We start from the raw sequence: 5,705 nt of genomic DNA, 5'->3' as shown, positions 1-5,705 counted from the left end.
TATATATATGTATATATATATGTATATATATATTCTTTTCATTTCTTTTATGAATTTGTCCCCTACCGCATTTCGTTTTATGTCTTCTAGGGTTACCAGTAATTTACGTACCGATTCCACATCATGTTTTTTTAGTTTTCCTTCTGATCTTATAGGTGCGATTACCGTATCTTCGAATGGCTGGCAGAGTTTCGGTATTAGTCTGGACAAACCACCCACATGCCCTACTTTCTTTTCGCTGTGTGTATTGGTATTCCTTTTTTAGAACCGTATATTGACAGTAGTAGGCGATGATCTCTTTGTAGACAGAAACCTCTTCCATGAATAAATTTATTGAATTTTGTTCACATCGCATTTAATTGCTAACGCTTCCTTTTCTATCTGACTATAGTTCCTCTCAGCTGATAATAACGATCGGGACGCACAGGCTATAGCTTTTTTACTCCCATTGTCATATTTGTGCAGAAGCATGGCTCGTACACCGTCACCATTCGATTCTGTAGCCAATGTAATATCCAATTTTAGATCAAAATGTGTTAACGATAAGTCAGGCATTAAGATAGTTTTTAATTTGTCACATACCTTCTGGCACTTATCAATCCAGCACCATTTTGCCTTTTGTTTTAACAAATCATTTATCGGGGCCCTTACATTATGTATATTGTGAATGTAAACTTAATAGTAATTTACTAAACCCAAGAATGCTTGTAGCATATTCACATTATTCGGCGTGGGAATATCTTGTATCGTAGTTGCTCTATATGGATCCCGTTTCCGCCCGTTTTTTTTCCTATTATCTGACCCAAGTATTTGATTTTCTCAGAAAGAACTCGCATTTTCCTTCCGTTAACTTGAAACCTTATTCTCTAATCTTTTCGAATGGTCTTTTAACGTGTTCTACATGTTGTTCAAGTAAATCGCATTTTATTAGGATATCGTTTAAATAGGCCATAGCAAGATCACAGTCTTGCTGAAATATGGAAGAAGTCACTTTTACACCGACGGGAAGCCGCTTAAATTTAAATAAGCCATGGTGTGTATTGGTGGTTAATAAGTGTGATCATTCTTCTACTTGAATTTGTAGACATGCCTCCAACATGCCAAATTTTGAGAAGAATTTCTCTCCATTTGATTTTGCGAAAACTTCTCCAGGAAAGCAATCTTTCAACCCCGTTGCAAAATCTGCAAAAATTCTTAACTCATTATTTTTTCTTTTTAACGTAGACCGTAAGTGCTGCTCAGTCCGAGTGGTATGTCTTCTCGATTATTCGTAGGCTTTCAAGTCTTTCATGTTCCTTGTCTACCTGTTCTATAGTCTCGAACGCTACATTCCATTTTGGCTTAAATACAGGTGTTGCTCTGTGTTTTACTACACTTTTTGACCTTGTTTTAGTGCAGCAACCCAGCTCATCTGCGAAAACGTCTGGAAATATATTTTTTTAATGTTTCGTTTCAGACCCTCAGCCGCATTCAAACCTTCCACAGAACCGACTATATTCCCACACAAAACACTTATGTCTGTGATTTTAAGTATAAAAATATGATATAAAATAATATATGTTCGAAAATAAGTTGGTTTATAATTTTACAGTATATAATTTTACATAAATACATGTATACATACATACTTACATCTATACCTACATATGTACGCACATACATACTTACAGTCATATTCAACGTCTTCTTATGTATTCGAATTTGGAAAACTTTTTACTACTGAAACAATCGCAGTATAACATTCTCTTAATGCAGAACATGTATCAAAACATAAATGACTACATATGCGTTTCTACGTCTTTACGCTTCAGCCTTTCCCTATGACTGGATTGGTCGGTAAAATCTGTCATATATCATAGTGTAGTGAGCTTAGAATTTTACGAGCTGTACATAACCTCGATACAGTGCCTTAATTTTTTTTAAATATTTCAAAAAAATTATATTGCACGTATTGTATCTCTATCAAACTGAATAAGTTCTATTATTTTCCAAGAGAAATTCATTTCTGTATTTATACTTAGCTTAAAGAATCAAAAATTATATTGTGTTTTGGAATAACATGCATAGTGTGTCTTTCTCTTGAGTATCACATTATCATATGGACACATTCCCCTTTTCCAGGACTGGATTATTCAATAATTTTAGAGGGGTTTTGGCTGCCATTTCCCGCAAGTTATTGAGTCGTAGGTAAAGTGAGCCAGCGAAGGACACAATATGTTAAATTCAGGGGAATGCATGACTCGAATCGTCTGCTGTTTGACGCAATGTCGACTTAGTGAGCTACAAATAACAGACGAAATTGAATACCAGTTGCAAAGTAAGTAACAATATTGACGCCACCTTCACTTATCTGTAAATAAGTGTACGTAGTTCAAATTCAGATATTATGTACGATGTCAGACAAAACACATTTTATGTGGGCCAAAGATCAAACGAATACAAACGATTTGCAGATGTTATTGTAAAGGAATATTTGAAATTAGTAATCGGAAAATTTATAATAAGATTATGGGTTTCGTTTTAAAATGCATGCACAATCCGAGTCTCGGAACGTGTCTCAAATCTTCTCATGGCGTTCTTAATTATGTAAATATATCGTGAAAACACCTGGGTTCACACGGTGTTGATAACAAATTGTAAATAATTATGTAAATGGAACTGAATAGCATAAGACTACACACACACATACGCACACACACACGCGCACATACACACACACACACATATACTACATACATATATATACATTCATATACATTCATACACATACATAAACAGATAGACACACACGCGTAAAGCGAGTACATGAATACATATGTATGCAAACACCCATATCTAAACTCTAAAATAGAATAGATGTCACAGAATCCAACAAAAGAGAAAGTTAAACGTTATAAGATTGTTTTCTCTCATTATAGTGATATCCCTTTGAAATGATGTTATAACAATTGCTAACTACTACTACTACTACTACTACTACTACTACTACTACTACTACTACTACTACTGCTACAACTACTACTACTACAACCACCACCACTACTACTACTGCTGCTGCTGCTACTACTACTACTACTACTACTACTACTACTACTACTACTGCTACAACTACTACTACTACTACTACTACAACCACCACCACTACTACTGCTGCTGCTGCTGCTGCCACTACTACTACTACTACTACTACTACTACTACTACTACTACTACTACTACTACTACTACTACTACTGAGCAGCAGCTTAAGTTTAGCAGTACTAGTAAGTGTAGTTTTATTAGTCGTAGCACAGATTCTATCTTATATATATATAAGAGAGAGTTTCTATTGTGTGAACGTATGTTGTCGTTTTTGAAGCGTGGGGTATCAAAAGATTCAGTAAGCTTTTGGCTACCAATTGAAGTATAGTTTCATTCACTTATTTGCATCACAAAAATTTACGATTATCATTTTTCTTTTAGTCACCTATCGTGAGCGACATGTTTTCCACCACGACTACAACGACGATAACGTCACATTTTCTATATGTTCGCGCGTTCGTTAGCTACGTTACGCCGATGACTTATATATGAGTAATGGTGTTTGTGTCTGTCAGTACATAAATTTTTGTGACGACTGACACACACACACATCTAAAGACGGACACACACAGGGACAGAGATAGGCTTGAGGTGTGAGTTAATGTTTGTCTGTGTGTGTGTGTTTCAGTATATGCATGTGACTTTACTTGAAAGAGTGAAACGCGCTGATATTGAAAGTTACAACGACTAGGCTTCATTAAAAAGTGAAAAGAATTTTACACTTTCAATTTCAACCAAAATTACAGTGTTCGATTACGAGACTGACAATGTGAGAATAATGAAAGTAATGTTTCTCCGAAATAGTCACATCTGTATTATAATAAACTAAGTTCCTGCGGTGATCTTTCGTTTTGACTTGCAGAGCTGTCATCTGCCTTCGTTAATTTCCGTAAAAAACTTTTATTTATTCACTTTTGTTTTAAAGTGAAAGAGAGGAAGGGAGAAAGAGAGAGAGAGGAAGAGAATGACTGAAGGTGTGTGTTGTCATGTATACGCACATACATCAATACATATGTATACATCAATACATATGCATACATCTCTTTTGTATGTACAAGTGCATGTGTGTGTGAGAGAGAGAGAATGTGTGTGAACGTGTGTTTTGTCACGTATGCGTAAGTGGCACTCACTCACTCTCTCTCAAACACACACATCCATTTCATATATACTTTCATACATTTTTCACTGGGGGAAAGGGCATTGAGTGTTTCTTTAAAAAAAGATTAAACAAAAAAATATATGTATTTCCCTGATTCGTAATCTCTGTATTTTTCTACGTAGATAACAAAAAAAAAAAAAAGAATATCCTAAAAGTTACAAATTAAGAAATTGCACTGACGATGGAGGGAAACTAAAATTTTGAAAACGTGATTTCCGGACAAGATCTTTTTAAACCCTTTTATACGCTGAAACACTATATAGTTTGTGATCCTTCTTAAGAAAAGAAAGCATGCATTGTCATGCAAACCCATGCAAATTGTACCCTCCCCTTCACTTTTAAACAAACAATAACTTCCATTATGTTACTAACTATATATCAGTGGTGCTGATTCTGCCCATAAGAAAGGAACAAATAATACAATACGCCTGTAGGTCATAACACCGGGGCAACGCCGGGATGCATTGCTAGTTTAGTTCTAAGTCTTCTCTGATATAGATAACAGAGGATCAAAGCTTTTCTAAACATCATTAACTCATCCTTTCTTCAGACGTCTACCTCTACATAATCTGATGTATTGTATTGTTTCTTCAGAGAGAAATACTCAAATATCTCGAGAGAGGTATTTTCAAATAGTCAGTTAGTCTATTAACCTCAAGGCCTTCCCACGTTTGTCTGTCGCATCATTGAGAGAAGTAGTAGTTGTAGTAGTAGTAGCAGTAGTAGTGGAAACAGCAGCATCAACGACTGTTGTCGCTGTTCCTTTTGTAATAAAAGTCTCTTAAATGTCTTCACAAATTTAAAACAATTTCCACATAGGATAGTCGAATTTTCCTCAATTATAAGTGATTATCATTTATTTTCAATAGAGAAAAAAGATATCGCTGGAACAAAGTACTGGTTATTTTTCGTTGACATATCCTTTGATGACCGAGACAACCTAGAACTAATAGACCCCTGTACAATAATAATAAATGTATAAACAGCAAAAGCAAGAAGAAGAATACAGATAAAACCAGTAAGAGTTGTTCAGATAATTCTTATGTGTGTGTGTTGTAAATCATATTATTCATCTCGTCTTCATTTCGAAAGAAAATATTTCAATAACTTGTATTGATATACATTATACAACGGACAATTTTTCCCTGGGTATTTTCGAAATTATTGAAATATCTATCGTAAATAGATAAGGAAATCCATATATCTGTTGAATGATTGAAGTGAATGATGCTCTTTTCAAATTCCTACAATTCAAAAAGAAAAGAAAAGAAACAAACAAAAAAAAGGAAAGAAAATAACTTCCACCAATCGATACATGATTGAACAGGTCATTATTATGTGTGATTTTTTTCTTCTTTTCTGTAAACTAAAACATATATTTGTGTTGTTAAGCATTTTTATCCCTGAAGTCTTTTATTCGTTTTATCAATACGCAAACATACAGAAACAATGCATATATGTAGGACC

The 5,705-nt window shown here is 34.5% G+C and overlaps 1 long non-coding RNA gene across 1 annotated transcript in view; it reads left to right on the top strand.

Moving 5' to 3' along the window:
• The window catches only part of LOC128250119 (uncharacterized), a 43,099-nt gene extending 37,871 nt beyond the window's left edge, over nt 1-5,228 (top strand). The window contains exon 4 of the long non-coding RNA XR_008266240.1: nt 5,108-5,228. This is a non-coding gene — a long non-coding RNA (uncharacterized LOC128250119). The remainder of the gene's footprint in view (nt 1-5,107) is intronic.
• The last annotated feature ends 477 nt before the right edge of the window (nt 5,229-5,705 follow it).

The sequence above is a fragment of the Octopus bimaculoides genome, chromosome 19, assembly GCF_001194135.2.
Source record: "Octopus bimaculoides isolate UCB-OBI-ISO-001 chromosome 19, ASM119413v2, whole genome shotgun sequence".
In the NCBI taxonomy this organism is placed as follows: domain Eukaryota; kingdom Metazoa; phylum Mollusca; class Cephalopoda; order Octopoda; family Octopodidae; genus Octopus; species Octopus bimaculoides.
This window is presented reverse-complemented; position numbering and strand designations above follow the sequence as displayed.